The 24,044-nt window shown below is 41.9% G+C and overlaps 1 protein-coding gene and 1 long non-coding RNA gene across 9 annotated transcripts in view; one reads left to right on the top strand and one right to left on the bottom strand.

Annotated features, from left to right (window-relative positions):
• Window positions 1-24,044, top strand: part of rbks (ribokinase) — a 196,344-nt gene that overhangs the window by 120,040 nt on the left and 52,260 nt on the right. The window lies entirely within an intron of this gene.
• Window positions 21,197-24,044, bottom strand: part of LOC134342480 (uncharacterized) — a 52,773-nt gene continuing 49,925 nt past the window's right edge. For both annotated transcript variants that reach the window (XR_010017027.1, XR_010017028.1), the window contains one exon: window positions 21,197-22,515. This is a non-coding gene — a long non-coding RNA (uncharacterized LOC134342480). The remainder of the gene's footprint in view (window positions 22,516-24,044) is intronic.

The following is a 24,044-nucleotide window of genomic DNA, read 5'->3' as shown; positions in this document are numbered from 1 at the left end:
ATACGTTGACTGTCCATTTCTCTACTCAGATGCTGCCTAACCCACTGAGTTACGGCAACAGCTTGTTTTGTTTGGTGCAAATTCCAGCCTCTACAATCTCTTCTGTCTTCTTATAATTTTCGATTATTGTGCATGTTGGGTGCATTTTTTATTTTTTAATGGTTTAATTGTCATTGCTAATCAAACATATAGTCATAGCTAATTGGTGAGCTACCATCTTAATCAGCTTCATTACTTATGATGAAGTCACTTCTAGGTGAAGCAAAGGTTCACCTGCATCTCCTCCAACTTTTTCTGATATATTCAGTACTCTCTATGTGACCTCCTCTACTTCAGAAAGATCAAGTGCAGACTCAGTCATACAGCACGTTTGCTCAATCTGCATTTACCCTCCTGAATTCTCAGTTACAGACCATTTCAACACTCCTTCCCTTTCCCACACTGATCTGTCCATCCTTCACCATCTCTACCAAGGATGAAGCCCAGTGCAAAATGGAAGAGCAACACCTTGTATTCCACCTGGGTAGCCTACTGCCCAATGCCTTAAATATTGTTTTCCAATGTTAGGAAGCTACCCCACCTTTCTACCTTGTCCTTCTGATCTTTTATCCACCCTATTTTGTAACCACCACTCCCCAACCCCCCTTCACAATCTTTATCCCCTTCCCTCTCTTGTTTGCATCCGCTCACCACACACAGATTACACCACACCCCTGCCCTCCCCCTCACCTGGTTCCAACAGGAATTCACCTCTTCCTTCTCCTCTAATGGTTCTGATTCTCACCTCTCTTTTTGTAACTGAATACATCTCTGGTAGTGCTTTGTGTTTCTGCTCATCTCCCTCCAGCAGCTGCCTCCCATCTTCACACACCCCTCCCCCATCTTGCTCTATCTGCTTTTTTTCTTTTTCCTCTCTCTCTTTACCTTCGTCAGTCATTCGCCTGCCGCAATCTTTGAACACCACCCCTACCTGACACCTTCATTTTACACCTCTCCACAATCCATCAATCGCCTCGGAATCATTTCTTGCCACTCCCCTTCGCCTCTCTATTCTGCCCATCTCACCTCTCCACTGATGCCAGATTTCAACCTGAGATCGACATTTCCTCCTGCCAATACTGTTCAACCTGCTGATTTCCTCCAGCACTTTGTGTGTTACTCCTGATTCTAGCATGTCTGTATTGTACTTTTACAATTCTTTTCCGAAGAGAATCCAGAATTTTGACACCCTGCTATGCAAGAGTTCAGAAATTTAGTTGTCAAACATGGCATATTGTTGTAATGTACTTTGTTGATGATGTGGTCTTTACTAGTGGTGGGACTAGTTCACAGTTTGGGGAGGATAATCAGTTAAACAGCCTGCTTTGTTGTTTCTTGATATTGGAGCTATACCCTCCCATACAAACTAAGAACTTACGGTCCAACATGTCTCCTAGATAAAAAAAAGGTTTCGGGAAATATAAAATAGAGCAATTCACTACAGAATAGGTCAACAACAAACACGAGAAAATCTGCAGATGCTGGAACTCCAAGCAACACAGACAAAATGCTGGAGGAACTCAGCAAGATAGGCAGCATCTATGGAAAAGAGTACAGTCAACGTTTCAGGCTAAAACCCTTTATCAGTACTCATCAGAATAGGTTGATTGAGCATAAACAGCTATATTTTTTAGGAACTCTTTGGCAGTGTGTAGCATTGCTCAGGTGGTCTTATTTCAACTAATAGGAAATATTGGGAAGATGAGCGACAGAAACCTTTTGCGGAAGGTTGAGAATATTGGAGAGATGAGCTACAGGAAGAAACCTTTTGCGGAAGGTTGAGAACATGGGGAAGATGAGCTACAGGAAGAAACCTTTTGAGAGAAGGTTGAGAATATTGGGAAGATGAGCTACAGGAAGAAACCTTTTGCAGAAGGTTGAGAATATTGGGAAGATGATCTACAGGAAGAAACCTTTTGCAGAAGGTTGAGAATATTGGGAAGATGAGCTACAGGAAGAAACCTTTTGAGAGAAGGTTGAGAATATTGGGAAGATGAGCTACAGGAAGAAACCTTTTGCGGAAGGTTGGGAAGATGATCTACAGGAAGAAACCTTTTGAGAGAAGGTTGAGAATATTGGGAAGATGAGCTACAGGAAGAAACCTTTTGCAGAAGGTTGAGAATATTGGGAAGATGAGCTCAGGAGGAAGCCTTTTGCAGAAGGTAACCCAGATTTACAAAGGTTATAGTATGCATAGAGCAAACTGTAGAAAATGACTTATGGTTTAAGTACTGACTCACTAATTTGGGTTTTGTTATATCTGTTGAGATCTTTTTATGGTCAGATGATGAAGATATGATTTCATGTATTGAATATGTTGTGGGTTCAGAAAAGCCATCTGGTTTTAAGCCTAGTCATCAAACATAGTTACTTTCGACAAAGGAAATGCTAAAGCATTTTTCTTAAATCTAATTCTAATTTATCTCAACCTTTAAAATACCTTAAAAACAGCTTTCAGTATTAAAAGAAAACACTGTGCGTGCACTCTGAAATGATAACAGAAAATACTCTAACTGCACAACAGGTCAGGAGTTATCAGTGTAGAGAGAAACCAAGTTTGTGATGCAAGTCATTGGCATTTCATCTTATCGTAGGCATTGATAAAAATCATTCCCCTTTTGCTTGCTGCTTCCATCCTCTCTACCTCTATGCGCCCTTCACTCTCAATCAGAATCTAATATGATGTTCGCTTAAACAAAAAGAGAGACAAAGGGATAAATGGAGTGAGTTTCAGAACTTGAAACCTATGCAACTGAACGTATGCCTGCCAATCAAGCAAGAAGAAAACTAGGATAGTGCAGAAGTCAAGATACAGAGAAAATGACACCTGTAGGGCTTCAAGATTTCCAGTAGTTCTCCACCTTCACTGGAGTTTCAGCTTAGGTTTTGTAAATCTGATTTTGGTGTAGACATTCTAACGTTCAGAAAAAAATAACTAATTTACTGTTGAAGTTATTTTAAATAAATAATTTGCAGCTTCTGAACTTACAACTTCTGACTCAGAGGTAAGAGCACTACCAACTGAGCCATGGCTAATGTCTAGCTTGTACCATATTGCTTTTTTTAACACTCCAATTTAATTAATAGTGGTGCGATTTTTTTTCTTGGCTGTATCGCTCTGTTTACCATGAATAAACTCTTGAAGGCTCAGTTTGTAACTTCCAAACATCAATGATTCAAATGGTATTTGAAATTACACCAAGTATTTCTTTAAAGTAGGTCATCTTTAAGCCTTGATCAGTTTTGTTCCTTAAAGGCATTGTAAGCAATATCTCCATTTACTAAAACAAACTCTTTCTGGGGAGAGGAGACAGAGAGAAAGAAAAAGCATTGAGTATGGTATATTTGTTTGTCCATCCAATGTAACCACTTAATCAGACCATCAAAATACAGGAGAATGTTACAACTTGAGGATTAGATGTTCCCCAGTTCTAATGGGGAACTCCAAAATGGTAATGATGAAATGTGGGATAAGGTTGCATGCTGAGGAATGGGAATATATAATTAAAAGCTGATTTATCAGAATGAATCTATACATGTTTATTGACCTTTCTTCTTGTTTTGTGTTGAACAATTAATGTTCACCAAACTATTGAGATGTGTCATCCTTATGGACCTGCAATGCTTTGGGTTATTTTGATGTATGATTGCAAAGTGTTGGGGCTACGAGGATAAGGTCATGATTGTTATATTGACTTGCAGTGCAATTCTTGCAACATGTGATGTGCAATCACACCTTTTCCCCCCTCACAGCAGTGCTTTCTTGCGAACTTTGTATTCGTGTTTGGAATGACCTGTAATACTTATAAGACCATAAGACATAGGAGCAGATGGGCAGTAATGATGTCATGTTTGCTCTGGTACTTACACTTCTCCTTAAAAATAGAACAGAGTTTGTATTTTTAAGCTCTACTGCTTGGGTAACATTTCAGAGTTTTAGATGGAGTTTTCATTTGGATTAAGGCCGGTAAACAATCCCTATGTTGTTCAGCACACCCTGCGATTTTCTTAAATTTAATTGGTTATTTTGGACAATATAAGTGCAGGTTCATGTTTGTCACTATTTATGGAGTTAAACAGTCAATAGTATATGTTATTTTTAAGTTGTCCCTGAGGATGAGGGATAATGTTTTCCAGTCTTGTGGGTTCTGGAGTGTCTAATAAGGCCAATGTGCAACAATGCAGATTGTTCCATAGATGGTGCAGGTATTAGCTGAAGGAAAAGGTGTGTGGATAATATGTAAGATGGTCAACAGAGCTTCTGTTGCTTGACCTTGTAGTTCTCAATATCATCCCGAATGTTCCTTCTCATGGACTAGAGTGTTGTCTTCAAGAACATGTGAGAACATCCATGAATCTGTGCCTACAACATCCATGCATATGTTCCTATGTTCTTTGTGTGAGATGTGGAAACTAGAAGAGTCCTCAAGTCTCCTTGATAACTACATCCAAAGTGCAGCTCCTTAGAGACCATGTTAAGGGATTTGGAGCTGCAGCTTGATGACCTTTGACTCACACGGGAGACTGAAGAGGTAATAGCTGGGAGCTACAGGGAGGTAGTCACCCCTAAGTTGCAGGAGGCTGGTAGCTGTACGATTGTCAGGAGGGGGAAGGAAATGGCCAGCCAATGGAGAGTATGCTGAACATGAGAAAATCTGCAGATGCTGGAAATCCAAGCAACACACAGAGTGCTAGTGGAACTTAGCAAACCAGGTAGCACCTATGGAAAAGACCCTTCGTCAGGACTGGCGAAAAATTATGAGAGGTCAGAGCAAGAAGGTGGGGGAGGGGAGGAAAAAGTGCAGGGTGGTAGGTGATGGGGTGAAATGGGGAGAGGGAAGGGCTGAAGTAAAGAGCTGAGAAATAGATTGGTGAAAAAGATAAAGGGCTGGAAAAGGGAGAATCTGATAGGAGAGGTGACCATGGAAGAAGGGGAAGGAGCACCAGTGGGAGGTGATGGGCAGGTTAAGAGATAAGGTGAGAGAGGGAAATGGGAATGGGGTAATGTTGAAGGTGAGGTGGGCAATTACCACAAGTTTGAGAAATCAATGTTCATGCCATCAGGTTGGAGGTTACCCAGATGGAATACAAGTTGTTGCTCCTCCAACCTGAATGTAGCCTCATCACGGCAGTAGAGGAGGCCATGGACTGGCATGCCGGAATAGGAATAGGCAGAAGAATTGAAATAGGTGGCCATTGGGACATCCCGCTTTTTCTGGCGGATGGAACATAGGTGCTCGGTGAAGCGGTCTCTCAATCTACATCAGTTCTCACCGATAAACAGGTGGCCACACTGGGAACACAGGATACAGTAGGTGATCACAACAGATTCACAGGTGAAGTGTCACCTCACCTGGAAGGACTGTTTGAGTCCTGAATGGTAATGAGCGAGGAGGTGTAGGGACACATGTGTGTGAAGGTTAGGGCTTTCCTCCCTCCACCATCAACGTTGCTCTCACCCGCATCTCTTCCATTTTGCACACATCTGCCCTCACCCCATCCTCCTGCTACCTCACTAGGGATAGGGTTTTTGTTCTCACCTACCACCCCACCAACCTCTGCTTCCAGCACATAATTCTCCATAACTTCATCCATCTCCAATGGGATCCCACCAAGCACATCTTTCTCTTCCCCCCCCCCCCCACATTCAGCTTTCCACAAGAATAGCTCCCTACGCGACTCCCTTTTCCATTTGTCTCTCCACACTGATTTCCCTCCTGGTACTTATCCTTGCAAGCAGAAGTGCCACCCCATTTCCGTCTCCCTCTCTCAACTTATTTGCTTACCTGCCCATCACCTCCTTTGGTTCTTTCATGGTCTTCTATCCTCTCCTGTCAGATTCCCTCTTCTCCAGCCCTTTATTTCTTTCACCAATCAACTTCCCAACTCTTTACTTCATCCCTCCCCCTTCCCAGTTTCACCTATCACCTACCACCTTGTACTTCTTCCTACCCTCCCACCTTCTTGCTCTGACTTCTCATCTTTTTTTCCTGCAATCTGACGGCGTAAAGGGTCTCAGCCAAAACATCAACTGTTTATTCTTTTCCATAGGTGCTGCTTGGCCCATTGAGTTCCCCCACCATTTGTGTGTGTTGCAGCGTACCCTGTGCCACTTCTCTCTATAATAACTATACCACTTTGGATACTGTTGGGGTGAGGAAAACTGCCTGAGTGAAGCCATGCGACTGGATCTTTGGCACTGAGCCTGGCTCTGTGGCTCAGAAGAGAAGGGGAATGGGTACTCTTGCAAGGAATGTTACTTGTCTTTTATCTGTATAACTATTTCTATCTTGATTCCAATAACATTACAATTCGGATTCAAAACAAGTACTTGAAGAGCTAGACTGGGTTCTATTTTCTGTCACTTATCATCTTTTGGTGCATGCTATTAATGAGCCCGTTTTCACTCTTGTTTCACTCTTAACTAATAATTTGGTAGGTCAAACAGCATCTGTGGAAGGAAATGGACATTTGATGTTTCGGACCAAGACCCACCATCAAGGTGGAATGGAAGGGGGAAAAGCCAGACTTGGAGGGAGGGGTAGGAGAGTACTATTCATTTCCTAATATAGATGCTGCCTGATATGATGAGTTCCTCCAGAACTTTGTATGTGTTGCTCAATATTTCCAGTATCTGTAGAATCTCTTGTGTTTAACCATAAATGTGTAAAGCTTTATCCTTCTTTAAAACTTTGATATGGAAAACATTATCTGGAAACTTCCAAAAGAAAGGTCATGTAAACTTATAACAGGATAATCCTCATCTTATTAATTGCTTGCTTCGAGGAATTTGGTTCAGAATTTGACTTATTTCTTAAGGCAAACAGAGTACTCTTCGACATCTGTGCTCCAGATAACATTGGTAGCTGCCTGGAATTGTTCCACAAAGCTGACTTTGACAGTCTAGTACATACTGTATCTGACTGAGTAGGTCAAACCAATGATCATCTCACTCAAGCTAATTATTAGACACTTTGTGTGAGGAAAAATTAAATCCTCCCTCCACATCATGGTTCTGCAGATTTATTTCCATTATTACCTTTTGACACTTTGAAAATGGTGCCAGGATTATTTACTCTGGATCTGAAGGTGATATTTTATGTGAGATTTTTGGTGATTGTTCGCAAGTTTTTTAGAGGTTACAAATAAGATATTATTTTATTACAAAGTAATGAAAATTTCTGTATAACCCCAGTAAAATACATTTGGCATTGAAAATCGAAAACAAATCTGGAAATGCTGGAAGTCTGAAATAAAAACAGAAAATGCTGCAAAATTTTAGCATGTCAAGGAGAAACAGTCATGTGAGTTCTGACGAGAGGTAGCAGACGCAAGATGTTGTGTATTTCTCTTTCCACAAAAGTTGCCTGCCTTTCTGAGATTTTTCCTGCATTTTTGTTGTTTCATTTATTTATTTGGCATTAATTTCAGTTGGGAAGACCTTTGACAGAACTTTACTGGAGGTGGTTTGGAACTCCATACACAACATAAATTCTGTTTCAGAGTAGCTCATTGTTATATACAGAAGGGTTCAATGAAATTTCTTGCTCATGCGGTTCCCAGTGTAAATGCTATATACTGTATCAATAAAAATACAATAAATATAGTAACAATGTAAAAACAGTGGAATGGTACAAACTGAAGTAGTCAAAAAGAAATGTTGAAGTGACAATAACAGAAAGTTTGAATTTAGAGTTAGAGAATTTGGCAGCACCATCAGCAAATTAATTGATGCCCATCAGTAGAATTAGTATGCGGCTCCATTCTGAAGACAAAAGGTCCGTAGATGCTGGAAAATAGAACAAAACAAAACAGAACACTGGAAAAATACACTGGGCCAAAGATCTGTGAAGACAAAGAGATTTAAGATCAGGACCCTGAATCAGGATGGCATAGGAGCAGAAATGATTATTAGTGTATCGCAGTACAAAAAGGCGGGGTGTGAAGGGAGGTCAGACGGAGGCTGGTAGGTGGTAAATGAAACAAAAAATAAGCTGCTAGAAGAACTCAATGCGTTGAACAGCATCTGTGGAGGCAAAGAGATGGATAATGTCTCAGGTTGAGACCCTGCATCGAATCTGAGGGTATGCGGGGAGGGTAGGATAAAGAGGTGATAGCTGGAACCAATTAGGGTCAACAACGAAAAGCAGATGGAGAGATGTGGGGATCAAAGAAAGCCAGAAACAGGCTGGTAGTGACAAGTAGAAGGATGATGGGCTCCTCAGATGGAGGAGGCAACAGGAAAGGTGAACCAAGGGAAAGGAAACCCTGGTAGAGAAAGGGGATGAGAGGAGACATGATAGAGGTGTACAAGATAATAAGAGGAATAGATAGAGTGGATAGCCAGCACCTCTTCCCCAGGGCACCACTGCTCAATACAAGAGGACACGGCTTTAAGGTAAGGGCTGGGAAGTTCAAGGGGGATATTAGAGGAAGGTTTTTTACTCAGAGAGTGGTTGGTGCGTGGAATGCACTGCCTGAGTCAGTGGTGGAGGCAGATACACTAGTGAAGTTTAAGAGACTACTAGACAGGTATATGGAGGAATTTAAGGTGGGGGCTTATATGGGAGGCACAACATTGTGGGCCGAAGGGCCTGTACTGTGCTGTACTATTCTATGTTCTAGATGGGTATGTGAGTAATGGGAAATGGAATCAGGTGAACAAAGGGCAAGAGACACTGGATGGATCAGTGGGAATGGGAAAGGATTATGATGAATTTAATTCAGGTTAAAACAGACTTCCTACAGTTCTTTTTAACTTCAGTGAAGGTTAAAGTATTGGCAATCCTCAGGTTATGCAAGAGTTCTGTTCCTAGAAACAGTCTCGAAACTGATTTCACCATGTCAGAAACATCTGTTTTCTATAGTAATTCATATTATATCATTGTACATATGCTTGCTACAATTTGTTCTTAATCACTCTAACACTAACCATGAGGAAATTAATGAAGTTACACAATTTTTAGTCGTTAATGAATGCCATGAAACTTTTTTTTATTATTCTTATTATTTTATTACTTGTAAAGAATTTCTTTAAAAAAAACGTATGGGAGAATTTCTGTCAATCTCTGGGATGCATTCCAACAGGACCAGGGGACTTGTCTATCTTTAGGCTCACGAGTTTGCTCAGCACTCCCTCTTTAGTGATAGTTATTGTATCGAGGTCCTCACCTCCCATTGCATCCATATGGTCTTTCTTCAGCATGTTAGACATGTCCTCCATCATGAAAACTGACACAAGATAGTCATTCAAAGCCTTGGCCATTTCCTCAATACCCAATAGCAATTCTCCCTTCTTGTCCGATGAGCATCCCAGGGTACTGAAGGAAATGGCAGAGGTTATAGTAGAGGCTTTGGTGATAATTTACCAAAATTCTCTGGACTCTGGACAGGTCCCGGCGGACTGGAAGAAGGCGGCTGTCGCGCCACTGTTCAAAAAAGGATGTAGAAAAGGCGGGTAACTATGGGCCAGTTGTTTAACATCTGTAGCTGGGAAAATTGCTTGAAGCTATCATTAAAGAAGAAATAGCGAGGCATCTGGAAAGAAATGTGTTCATCAGGCAGACACAATCCTGTTTGACAAACTTGCTGGAATTTTTTGAGGATATAACAAGCGCAGTGGATAGAGGGGAACAGATGGACGTTATTTTCTTGGATTTCCAGAAGGCGTCCAATAAGGTGCCACATAAAAGACATCCATAAGATAAGGATGCATAGAGTTGGGGGTGATGTATTAGCATGGATATAGAATTGGTTAACCAATGGAAAGCAGAGAGTTGGGATACATGGCTGTTTCTCTGGTTTCAGTGGTGAGTGATGTGCCAAAGAGGTCAGTACTGGGCCCGCAACTGTTCACAATATACATTAACGATCTGGAAGAGTGGACCGGGTGTAGTGTATCTAAGTCTGATGACGCTAAGTGGAGTGGGAAAGCAAATTGTGCAGAAGATACGGAGAGTCTGTAAAGAAATATAGATAGGTTAAGTGAATGGGCAAGGGGTCTGGCAGATGGAGTACAATGTTGGTAAGTGTGAGGTCAACCAATTTGGAAGGGAAAATGGAAGATCAAATTATTATTTAAATGGTAAAAGATTGAAGCATGCTGCTGTGCAGAAGGACTTGGGAGTGCTTGTGCATGAATCGCTAAAGGTTGGCTTACAGGTGCAGCAGGCTATCAAGAAGGCAAATGGAATGTTGGCCTTCATTGCTAGAGGGATTGAATTTAAGAGCAAAGAAGTTATGCTGCAACTGTATAGGGTACTGGTGAGACCCCATCTGGAGTACTGTGTGCTTTTCTGGCCTCCTTACTTGAGGAAGGATATATTGGCTTTGGAGGTGGTGCAGAGAAGGTTCACCAGGTTGATTCCAGAGATAAGGGGGTTAGACTATGAGGAGAGACTGAGTTGCCTGGGACTGTACTTGCTGGAACTCAGAAGAATGAGAAGAGATCTTATAGAAACATATGAAATTATGAAAGGGATAGATAAGATAGAGGCAGGAAAGTGGTTTCCACTGGTGGGTGAGACTGGAACTAGGGGATGTAGCCTCAAAATTCAGGGGAGTAAATTTAAGACAGAGATGAGGAGGAAGTGCTTTTCCCAAAGAGTGGTGAATCTGTGGAATTCTCTGCCCAATGAAGCAGTGGATGCTACCTCAGTAAGTAAATTTAAGACAAGGTTAGATAGATTTTTGCATAGGAGGGGAATTAAGGATTATGGGGAAAAGGCAGGTAGGTGGAGATGAGTCTATGGTCAGCTCAGCCATGATCTTATTGAATGGCAGATCAGGCTCGACAGGTCAGCTGACGTACTCGTGCTCCTATTTCATAAGTTCTTAGGCTACGTCCACACTACGCCGGTTAATTTTGAAAACAAAGCTTTTTCTCTTCGTTTTGACCCTCTGTCCACATTGAAATGGCGTTTTCCTCCCCCGAAAATGGAGCGTTTCTAAAACACTCTCCAGAGTGTGTAAATTTGAAAACAATTGTTGTGCATCGTACCATGGACAGAGTAAACGGAGATATTTAAAAACGCTGTCATGACAACACCACAACAATGCTTTTTCTGCTTCTGCTTGGTACTGCGCAAGCACTGCCAGATGGCTGTTATAACGCGTAGTCGGTGTGAACGGCGTGAGAGTTAAATAGTAAAGTGAGCTTTTTTGACTAGTTAAAAACGCTGTCATGATGTGCTGAAACAGATGGCGACAGCGCAGCATTTCATTGCTTTCTTGAACACAACCCCCCACACAACCTGACAATTTCAGAACAGACGGCAACGAGACTGAAGCCGGAAGAGTTAGAAATGTACTCACCAAATACTTTGACCCATAGCTTACTGAATAAATAAGTATACCTACTTTGCCCTGTTTTCTGTCCTTGCTTGTATGAAGGTGGTTTACCTATTTATGCAAGTACTTCTCTGACAATAGATGTGTAACAGCCTAATGTAACCATGTATGGAAATACAAGATAACACTGATGCAGACATGTTTTATACATTTAACAAGGTGCTTTATTAATGCAACAGAGTTAGTCAGTTTTTCAATGTTCGTCGTCAGCCGGGTTATACTGTCTGTGAACTCCCTGTCAGTTGCCTCCAAATGCTCCAGTAATTATTGTTTTTTAGTTTTAAGTCCTCCTGAGCGAGAGCCAACAGCAATTCCTTTTAAGTTTTTCTAGTCTGTAACTGGACAAACGTGTACCAAGTATACTGTTTCTCCTTCGCTTGTTTTCTGTGCCCTGCGCATGCCTAGTAGGAGGAGATTCGCCCAGATATCCGTTCTTATGTGGACGGAGATATTTTGAAAAACACTTGGTGTGGACGCCTGTCGTTTTTACTCAAAACTGGTGTTTTTAAAATTATCCGGTCTAGTGTGGATGTAGCCTTATATTCTTATTCCCTTGAGGGCATAACACTATTGGAAAAAAACCTCAATGTCAAAAACCCCGTCTGAAAATTAAAATAGAAATTAAATGGCAATGAAACAGAGCATAAGAGTTCTACAAAAGCTGCACAGTAACTTGAATGTGGTGGCTATAAGTGCTGACAATTTCAATCAACCACAAGTTCTGGAAAGGAACAAAGCAAACCATACATGACATTAAGAAAAAACAGACTCTAAGTACAATAAACTACTGAAATTAGGAATAATTAACTTGATGGTCACTTGATGGACATTGTATTGTAGCTGAAAAAGGTTGTGTTCTGAATATAAAGTGGTATTTCTGCCTCGTACTGTATCACCAGTCATGAGATTATTACTACCCTCTTGGGACCTGAGTTTGCCTAACAAGAGGTTAAAGAAATAAGGCAACTTATTTGTGAAGAAGATGCAAAAGATCCGTAAAAGCAACTTAGACAAGTGAGTGGTCAAGAAGGGGCAGAAGTAGATAACATGGGGAATTGCAAGGTTACTCACTTTGGTAATAAGAACAAATAAATAACATAAAATACAAAGAAAATAATGAATATTGTAGGATTGCTTTGGATAACCCAAAGCACAAATGCAGAATGCTGACTTATTGGTGCAGGAGGCAAGCAAAACGCGATATGGCTTGTCATAGAGACCAATTTATATAGGAGTGAGGTCCTGCTGTAACTGTGAAACTCTTTGGTAGCCTTGGATGGAATACTTTGTGTCATTTTGCACTGTATATTTGTCTCTGTGCTATCAATGTGCACTAAATTGCTTCCTGATATGAAGAATTACATAAGAAGAGACTGAAGGAATTACCCAAGCCTGGGTATCGAGGACAATCAGAAGGGATCATATTGAAATTTATAACTCAAAGGGATGGATGTTATGTGGTTGTTTAGGCCCTACAGTATATAGAATGATACAGCATAGAACAGGCCCTTAACCCAACTTGCCCATGCTGAACAAGTTGCTTGACCGAACTAAACCCATTTGCCAGTGTTTGGCCAATATCTGTCTAAAATTTTCCTATCCATTCACCTGTTCAAATACTGTTTAAATGTCATAATGGTACCTACCTCTACCGCTTCCTAGGAACTCTAGTGAGTTCCATATAGTCACTGCTGTCAGTTTCAAAATGTAGTGCCTCAATTCTTTTTCAAATCGTTCCCTTTCCACTTTAAGCCTATGTCCTCTGGTTTTAGACTCCCTACTATGGGGGAAACACTTTGATTATTCACTTTATATATGTCTGTCATGATTTTGTTAACCTCCATAAGGTTATCCCTCAGCAGAAGCTGGAGGCCCATTGTATACGATTCTGGGCCATGGTCTGGCAGATGAAGGCTTGTCTCTATGTGGGTGTTGGGGGGGGGGGATAGGAAGGGGTTTGTTTTGCTGTTGTTGCTTTTTCTATGTTGCCTGCGTGTTGTTCTGCTGAACATTGCGGGCATGTGATGTTGGTGCCAAAATGTGTGCCAAGATTTGCAGGCTACCCCCAACCCATCCTCAGAATGTGTTGGTTGTTAATGAAAACTATATATTTCACTGTATTTTTCAAGGTACGTGTGACTAATAAATACATCTCATCTGATCTATGCTCCAGGGAAGAAGTTTCAGACTTTCTACCCTCCCTTATAACCCAAGTCCTTCAATCCCAGTAATATCTTCATAAACCTTTTTTGTACCTATGTCCAGTTTAGTGACGTCTTTCCTATGGCAGGGCAACCAGAACTGTAAGCAGTACTCCAAATGTGGCTTACCAACATCTTGTACAGTTGTAATATGACACCCTAACAGCAGTACTCAATATTCCGATTGACAAAAGCATGCAAGCTAAATGCCTTCTTCACTGCCCTGTCAATCTGTCCCATCACTTTCAAGGAATATGTACCTGCATCCCTATTTCTCGCTGTCCTACAACAGTCCTGCCCTGATTTGCCTTACTAAAATGAAACACCTTTCATTTATCTGAATTAAACTCCATTTACTATCCTTCAGCCCACTGGATCAATATCCCTTGCAATCTTAGAAAACTTTCTTCACTACCATTATACTACCAGTTTTAGTGTCACCTAACAAATTTGCATCTAAATCATTAACATAAATTATAAGGAACAGTGGACCCAGCACTGATTTCTGTAGCACATTGCATGTCACAGTCCTTCAATCTGAAAAATAATCCTCCCACACAACCCTTTGTCTTCTACTATCAAAACATTTTGTTTATTTTCAGTTGGTTAGCTACTGCTATATCCTATGCTATCTAATTTTCAGACTAGCCGACCATGTGGTACCTCATCATTGGCCTTGCTAAGTTCATGTAACCAACGTCTACCACACTACCCTTGTGGCTTTATGGTCACTTCTTCAAATAACTCAATCAAATTCATGAGATACAATTTCCCATGCCCAAAACTGGACGTGTGATGTGATACACTTTGGAAGGTCAGTTTTGAAGGCAGAGTACAGTGGAAGGATTTTAGCAGTGTGGAGGAACAGAGAGATCTTGGGGTCCTCATTCCTAGATCCCTTAAAGTTGCTAGACAAGCTGATAGGGTGGTTAAGGTGGCACATGGTCTGTTGACCTTAATTAATCAGGTGATTTAGTTCAAGAACCTCGAGGTAATGGTGCAACCCTATGAAATTCTGGTTGAACCACACTTGAAATATTGTATTCAGATCTTGTCATCTCATTCTAGAAAGGATGTGGAAGCTTTAGGGAGGGTACAAAGGAAATTTACCAGGATGCTGCCTGGATTAGAGAGCATGGTTTATGAGAAATGGTTAAGCAAGCTAGGGCTTTTGCCTTTGGAGTGAAGGACGATGAGAGCACATTTGTGGAGGTGTACAAGATGATAACAGGCATTGATAGAGTGGACAGCCAGAGACTTTTTCCCCAGGGCAGAAATGGCTAATATGAGAGGGCATAATTTTAAGGTGATTGGAGGAAAGTATAGGGGTAGGGTGGGTGGAGGGAATAACACTGGTATGTTTTTGACACAGAGTGATAGGTGCATAGAATGTGCTACCAGGGTTGGTAGTAGAGACAGATATATTAGGGACAAAACAATGGATGCCTAAGCAGGAAGGAAGCAATAGACTGATCTTGGATTCAGTTAATAGGTCAGCACACTGCTTTCAGCTGAAGAGCCTGTATTGTGCTGTACTATTCTATGTTCTAAAGCCATGTTGACTAACCCTGATGAGTCTTGCTTTTCTAAATGAATGTAGATCCTGACTCTGAATTCCCTTCAGTACTTTAACCACCACTTCTCAGCAGTCTGCAGTTCTCAGGTTTTTTTCTTACAGTCTTTCTCTAAAAAAAATCAATGACACAAATATTTCTGCAAGAGGCCCTGCATTTCTTCTCTAACTACACACAATGTCCTGATATACACTTGCTCTGGCCATGGAAATTTTTCTACCTTGATGCGTTTTAAAACCTCCGGCATCTCCTCTCCAGTAATGTGAACGGCCTTCAAGACATCACTATTAACTGTCTAAATTCCCTAGTATCTATACCTTTCTCCAGGGTAATGCAAATGTGAAGTATTTATTTAGGACCGCATGCATCTTCAGTGGCTGCACACATAATTGACCTAATTAATTGTTAAAGGCCTCTTCTCTCAATTGAGTTACTCTTTTGCCATTACTATGCTTGTAGAATCACTGTAGACCTTATCTGCAAACCTATCCCATGTCCTCCTATGGTCCCCACACTCAATAGGTTCACTTAATCCTGACTGCCTAGATCTAACGCATGCCTCTTTTTAAAAATCTCTGCCAGAGTCTCAATATCATTTGTCATCCAGAGTTCTGATTTCTTACCCTTCACAATCTAACAGGAACATGCTGTCCCTGAATTCTTGATATCTCACTTTTGAAAACTTTCCAATTGCCAGATGTCCCTGTACCTGCAAACAGTCTCCCCCAATCAACTTTTGAAGGTGCAGCTCTACCATCTAAACTGGCATTGCCCCTATCTAGAATTAGGTGGAATTATCTAAAAGTAGGTCAATAAAAATGATGGCTCTTTAAATAAAGACAGCCATTGAAAGTTAATTCAATGGGTTTCAGTTAATTGGGGCAGCCGGTTATTTGGAACAACTCTTAAAGAACAAAAAATAAATTGAGAAAATAGCCAGGACTTTTGTTGGGACACTGCTGCATAACTGGAGCAGGAGACGGTCAGTCAATTGCGCTCTTGTGGCATTACACTGTGCTTAGAGCGAACAGTTGTGTCAGTTGCGTGTGCTTGTGTTATGTTAGCCATTTGGTCTGATGGACACTAATTCAAAAAGCAGTGATTTTTGATAATTTTTGTTTTTTTAATTTTGACTTAAAATTTTTTTTGAGACCCTTGCCATGAAAATGAGATTTACAGAAAGATGTTGTTTCCTTGTTGGCATTGCTGCCTGCCATACCTCCAACAGTGCCCAGAGGTCAACTGCAGGGATATCTCTCTGAAATCCCCTGCAGCTTCCAGTGGGTTAGTCAGTCCCCCAACTAACCCTATTGGAAGCTGCAGTCCTTCCTCCTCAGCCACAGCCAAAAGCTGCCCTTTTCTGCCTCTTCAGCCATATCTCTGGTGGCCTTCCTGAGTCTCGCTCCAGTCACTGCCATATCCTGGAGTAGCTTGTCGTTGATGTGCTGATGAAACCCCGTCATCCGACTTCCACAGGGTAGATGATGGTCCTCCAGCTAACTTCCTCACATTCAGCTGCTAGGTCTGAGTACTTCAGCCTCTTCTGCTCATGGGCAGCCTCCACTCCTTCCTCCCAGGGAGGGGTAACTCAATGAGGTGGACTGTCTTGGTGGTACTGGACCACAGTTCTATGTCTGGGTGGAGAGATGGAGTGGTGAATTCCGTGGGGAACTATAGCAGTCTGCAGCAATCTGCCATTTTATTCCACCCCTTGCCTTTGGAGAGGAATCCTGAAGGAGCTCTTGGACAGGTGCATTCAGCACTCTTACTAGCCTTAGCAAATGGGATGAGTTGTCATTCCGCTGGGGAACGGCTGCTTCTCACATCCCACCTGCTGAACTCTAGGAACTCCGCCAGCTTCTTTAGGACCTAGTCATGCTGCCATCTGTAGCGCCCTTGGTACAGTGCAGTCTTTCATCCTGCCAGGATGTGTGGGAGGTTGGCATTGGTGATATTACACAGGGAGCAACTATCCTCACTGGTGAAGATTTTGGGGACAGGGCAAGGTGTCATAGGTTGCTCTGATCTTCCACAGCCAAAAATACAACTCTACTGGACCAAACTAAAAGCCATCCACCTAACACCACTCATCGTCAGCTGGCAGAGATAACTGGAGTGCCGAAATCTACAATTGCAAGCTTGATACATCAGCAAGATTAAGAAGAATGGATATTATACGAGGGACAACAGGGAACATCCTAAAAATGAAAGTTTCCAGATTTTGAAGAGGCCCACAATCAATGGTTTTCCATTGTAACTGGACAAGGTATGCCTGTCATTGGACCAATGTTAAAAAGCAAGTCAAGGGAGCTATCTAAGAAGCTGGGTCACAAAGATTTTAAAGCAGCAGGTGGTAGGTTGTTTCGATGGAAATGCAAGCATCACATTAAATTCAAGGAAGCACATGGTGAGAAAGATAGTGCTGATGCCACAGGTGCAGAAACATGGAAATCTACAGAACTCCCTGACTCGCTTCAAAAATTTTGTGCAAATGATACCAATGAAACAGGCTTTTTTAAAATTGTGCCATGCTGGACAGTTCCATTTGCTACAAACACGCAATGCTATCAGGTTCAAAGAAAGCAATGGATCACATAACTGTTGTGATGTTCAAATACATCAGTAATATAAAAAGAAATTGCTGGTTATCGGAAAAATTGTTAAATATTGATGCTTTAAGGGCCCAAGAATAGATAATTTACTAATCAAGTACTATGCCAGCATACGTTCAACGAATTCCTCTGTTGCAAACCATTACGAACTAATACACAGTTTTATAGTACTGTGGTAATATTTAGTAGTGTTCTAATTTGTATTTCATTTAAATACATAATTTGTTATTCAATTAAAGGGTCACTTGTGTTTATTATACCTTTTTAACTAATAACATAATTGGGGCAGCTACTTTAATTGTGCCAATTGGGATACATACTGGACCAATGTGTCCGAATTAACTAGAATTATAAAGAAAAGTAAAATAGCAATTACTGCTCTTAACAGGGGAGAAAGTAATATTTCTGTAAAGACAGCAAAGATTTAATGTCACTGTATGCAGTGTGCTTACATCACATTCCAATTTGAAAATGTCAAAGTAAAATTTATTATCAAAGTATGTGTATATTACCATATACTACTTTGAGATTCATTTTCTTGCAGGTATTTACAGGAAAATAAATAAATATTAAAAAACTGTCCATAAACAAAGGCAAATAACCAATGTACAAAAGAAGGTAAATTGTGCAAATGAATAAAAAAAAGTACTGAGAACATGAGTTGTAAAGAATCCTTGAAAGTGAGGTTGTAGTATCAGTTCAGAGTTGTGGTAAGTGAAATTATCTGTTATTTCAAGAGCCTGCTAGTTGTAGGATAATAACTTTCTGAATAAACCTGATGCACAACCGCTGCTCCCTCCTCATCATCCTCAATATGGGTGCCCCCCAGAGCTGTGTGCTGAGCCCTATGCTGTACCCTTTGCTCACTCATGACTGCATAGCCAAACACTCAAGTATTCACATCATCAAGTTCGCTAATGACTCGACAGTAGTGGGGCTCATCACTAACAGTGATGAGACAGCCCACAGAGAGGAGGTGGAAGAGCTCAAGGCTTATGCCAGACAAATAACCTCTTCCTTAACGTCAACAAGACAAAGGTTATTAACTTCAGGAGAATTCGCAGCACTCACATCCTCCTTTACATTGGCTCACAGGAGTAGAAACTGCAAACAGCTTCAAACGCCTGAGAGTGCACATCACACACAACCTCTCATCATCCCAGAACATACCCTACATAAAAAAGAAGGCCCACCAATGCCTGACCTTTCTGAGGAGGCTGAAGAGAGCTGGACTTTGCACATCCGTACTTGCGTCATTCTACAGTTGTACGGTAGAGAGCATCCTAACAAGCTGCATCACTACTTGGTACAGAAACTGCACTGTGGTGGACAAGAAGGCTCTTCACCAGGTAGTCAAAACTGCCCAGTACATCACTAGCACCACCCTACCTGCCATCAAGCATATTCTGTATATAATGAAAGGTGCCAGAAAAGGACCAGTAACATGAACGATCCCACACTCCCTACTCATAGACTGTTTGTCTTGTTCTCATCAGGGAGGAGGCCACGTAGCATCCATGCCAGGACCACCAGACTCAAAAGCAATTACTTTCCCCAAGCAGTAAGAATGATCAACACCTCCACCCACTAACTCCACCACTAAATTATTTCTTGTCAATCACCTTATGTACAGCCTAGAGTCACTTTATGGACATTCACAACACGCTGGAGGAACTCAGCAAGTCGGGCAGCATCCGTGGAAAAGATCAGTGACGTTTCGGGCCGGAATCCTTCGTCAGGACTGTAGGGGGAAGGGGCAGAGGCCCTATAAAGAAGGTGGGGGGAGGGTGGGAAGGAGAAGGCTGGTAGGTTCCAGGTGAAAAACCAGTAAGGGGAAAGATAAAGGGGTGGGGGAAGGGAGGCAGGGAGGTGATAGGCAGGAAAGGTGAGGAAAGAATAGAGGAAAACACAATGGGAAGTAGAAGAAGGCGGAACCAAGAGGGAGGTGGTAGGCAGCTGGGGGAGGGGGCAGAGTGACATAGGGATAGGGGGAGGGAGGGGGAGGGAATTACCGGAAGTTGGAGAATTCTATGTTCATACCAAGGGGCTGGAGACTACCTAGACGGTATATGAGGTATTGCTCCTCCAACCTGAGTTTAGCCTCATCATGGCAGTCGAGGAGGCCATGTATGGACATATCTGAATGGGAGTGGGAAGCAGAGTTGAAGTGGGTGGCTACTGGGAGATCCTGTCTGTTTTGGCGGACGGAGCGGAGGTGCTCGACGAAGCGGTCCCCCAATCTCCGTCAGGTTTCACCGATGTAGAGGAAACTTCGACTGCTTCGTCGAGCACCTCCACTCCGTCCGCCAAAACAGACAAGATCTCCCAGTAGCCACCCACTTCAACTCTGCTTCCCACTCCCATTCAGATATGTCCATACATGGCCTCCTCTACTGCCATGATGAGGCTAAACTCAAGTTGGAGGAGCAACACCTCATATACCGTCTAGGTAGTCTCCAGCCCCTTGGTATGAACATAGAATTCTCCAACTTCCGGTAATTCCCTCCCCCTCCCTTCCCCTATCCCTATGTCACTCTGCCCCCCTCCCCCAGCTGCCTACCACCTCCCTCTTGGTTCCGCCCCCTTCTACCACCCATTGTGTTTTCCCCTATTCTTTCCTCACCTTTCCTGCCTATCACCTCCCTGCCTCCCTTCCCCCACCCCTTTATCTTTCCCCTTACTGGTTTTTCACCTGGAACCCACCAGCCTTCTCCTTCCCACCGTCCCCCACCTTCTTTATAAGGCCTCTGCCCCTTCCCCCTACAGTCCTGACGAAGGGTTCCAGCCCGAAACGTCGACCGATCTTTTCCACGGAAAAGATCCGCAGATTATTTTGTGTTCACTTTATGGACATACAATGCATCTATGTATATAAGCTACATTATCTTATGTATTTATATTTATGGTGTATTTTTTATTATTATTTGTGTTATTTTGTGGTGCATCAGATCCAAACAATTATTTCATTTTCCTTACACTTGTGTACAGGAAATTACATTGAATCCTGAAATCTTGAACCTGGTGTTGTAGGTCCTAAGACTTTGGTACCTCCTACCACTGGAAATAGCGAGATGGCCTGGATGGTGAGGGTCCTTGGTAATGAATGCTGCTTTCTTGTATCAACATTCCATGACATTGTGCTCATTGGTGAGGGGGACTTTGCCTGTAATTGGCTGGGCTGTATCCACCAATTTCTGGAGACTTTGCTGTTCCTGGGCATTGGTGTTTCCATACCATACAACCAGTTAGTATAATCTACATCAAAGGTATCCTCCTCCTTCAAAGAATGGGGTTTCTGTTCTACCATTAATGCTGCTGTCACCCCATCTTCCCACCGCCTTAACAGGGATAGAGCACCTCTTGTCCTTACCACCATCCCATGAGCCTCTGCTTCTGGCACATCATTCTCCACCATCTTCAACAGGATTCCACCACCAAACACATCTTTACCTCCCTCTCCCCACCCCACTCTCCGTTCTCTCTGATTCCCTTGTCAACATGTCCATCCCCACTGATCTCCCTCCTCGCACTTTTCCCTGCAAGAGGAACAAGTGCTACACTTGCCCATTCACCTCCTCCCTCACCACCATACAGGTCCTAAATGGCTCTCCCAGATGAGGTAGCACTTCACCTGTGAGTCTGTCAGGGTCATCTACTATATCTGGTATTCCCAGTGTAGCCACCTCTACATTGGTGAGACCCAAAGTAGATTGCGAGACCATTTTGTCAAGCATTTTCGCTTCATTCGTAAAAAGCTGGATTTCTCGGTGGTCAACCATTTTTATTCCAATCCCTATTCCCATTCCAACATGTCAGTCTATGACCTCTGTACTACCATGATGAGGCCACTCTCAGGTTGGGGGAGCAACACCTGGGTAGCCACCAATCTGATGGCATAAATGTCAGCTTCTCTAACTTCCAGTAATTTCTCCCCTCTCCTCTATTTTTCTGTTCCCAATTCTGGCTCCTCTCCTCACCTGCCTATCACCTACTTCTGGTACCCCTTCTCCTTTCTTTTTCTCGCATGGTCCACTTTCCTCTCCGACCAGATTCTGTCTTCTTCAGCCCTTTACCTTTTCCACCTATCAATTCCAACCTTACACTTCATAAGCCCTCCCCACTCACATACTTTCTCCGGCAAATGCTTTCTCCACCATATATTTCGTTCTTTGTTTGGTTGTCTTTTGCGAATGGGCAATAGATGTTCTGGTGTTTTGGTGCATTAATGATGCTGTATCGCAGACATATAATGGTTTTCAGTTCATGTACTTGTTACAGCTAATGAAATGTTAACTCTGTTTCTCTCTCCATAGATGTTTCCTGATCTGTTGAGTGTTTCGAGCACTTACTTTTATTTCAAATTTCCAGCCACTGCAGGACTCTTTTAATTTCAGATTCAGTGGTTCTGAAAGGTACAAATTAGAATTTAGTTTGTACCACTAATAGAATGGGGGCTTTTGAATCATTATTAGTTGTCAGCTGTGGACACTTCTTGATTCCTATTTTCTCCTAATTATAGTAGTGATAACTACCCTTCCAAAATACTTCATTAGTTGAAAAAAAAACTATAAGCAGTCAAAGATTCTGCAGAAATATGTCTTTCTTGTAGATTCTCTACATCATGGTTTGTTTTTTTGGGAGGATGCAGGGAATTTCCTTGAGGTTATCTTGTTCATGGGTGTCATCCTCAAGAAAGTTCCCCCTTCAGACTAGGTGCACATTACTCGGGCTTTCCACCTGCTGAAGATAAATGGAGAGAGTCACTGAATTGTACAGACCCTTCAGCCCAATTGCTCCATGCCAACCATTTACCATCTAACACTCCCACCCTTAAACCTATGTCTTATTGTTTCCCCAACATGAGTAAAAAATTGTGTGCATTCACCCTATCTGTGCCCCTAATGTGTTAATACACAATTTTAAAATCACCTATGCTCCAATAAATAATTCCAGCCTGCTCCATATCTCTCTTTAATTCAGGTCCCTTGAGTCTTAGCAACATCCTCATAAATCTCTGCACTCTTTCTAGCTTAATGGCATCTTCCCTACAGCAGGGTGAACAAATCTGAACATGATATCCATTGCAGTCTCGCCATTTTGTACAACTGCAACATAACATCTCATTTTCTGTACTCAGTGCCCTGACTAACGAAGGTCAGTATGCCAAAAAACTTTCTTCACCAGCCTATCTACCTGTGACCCCACTTTCCGGGAGTCATGTACTTGTAGTTCAGTGGTTTACAAAATTAAATGCAATTCATCCATGTTGAACAATGCCGATGAGTTTCTCCACTTCTGGGACCACAATTGTGTTGTAATCTTAGTGCTGTCAGACTTGTATATCACCATAGTGATGAATAGTCTCTTTGATATTTTACAGACAGCTGAAGATAACATAATGAGTTATGGAAAGTTAGAAATTTCATGTTAACAACTCTGACTAAATATTTTTTCTCGGATGATTCAATAAATGTCAGTAAACATCCTAAGAAAACCACAGATGAACTTCTAATTATATTTCAACCATTTGCACCCTAGATGTTTCTCTCAACAGATATTGCTTAGCTAAATACTTTGCAAGAGGCAATAAGGTCTGAAGTAAAGAAAAATGTTTTGATGTGGTCAGATACCTGACAACTGTTGCAAAAAATGACCTTCATGGCAATATCTATGATACTCCATTAGCTTCTAATTTCAATACAGTCATAATATAAAGACTTTTTATTTCAACCTCATATCTATTATGTTTTAAATAAGGGAAATTGTCTTTTCTGATCAAGTACTACTTTGAATCACATAGTGATAACTATTAAATTAGATTCACATGATGACATCTTATGAAAAGACAGAAACACAAGAGACTGCAGTTGCACACTGGAATCTGCAACAAAAGAAACTGAACTGCTGGAGGTATTCAATGAGTCAGACAGTATCTGCGGAAGTAAGTAGACAGTTGACTCTGCTCGAAACCCTTCATCTGGGCAGAAAGGAGATTGCCAATATAAGGAGGTGAGGGAAAGGAGTGAGCAAGAGTTGGCAAACGATAGGTGGATACAGATCAGCAGAGGTGATAGGCAGGTGGTTGTCAGATGAGGATGGAAGTGTGTTTTTTTTATTAATTTGCAGGATGTGGGCACCGCCAACTAAGCTAGCATTTATTGCCCATCCCTAGTTGCACTTGAGAAGGTGGTGATGAGCTGCCTTCTTGAACCGCTGCAGTCCCTGAGGTGTAGGTACACCCACAGTGCTGTTAGGGAGAGAATTCCATG

The sequence above is a fragment of the Mobula hypostoma genome, chromosome 2 (assembly GCF_963921235.1).
Source record: "Mobula hypostoma chromosome 2, sMobHyp1.1, whole genome shotgun sequence".
NCBI classification, from domain to species: domain Eukaryota; kingdom Metazoa; phylum Chordata; class Chondrichthyes; order Myliobatiformes; family Myliobatidae; genus Mobula; species Mobula hypostoma.
Note: the sequence above shows the minus strand (reverse complement) of the source record. Positions and strands in the feature narration are given on the sequence as shown.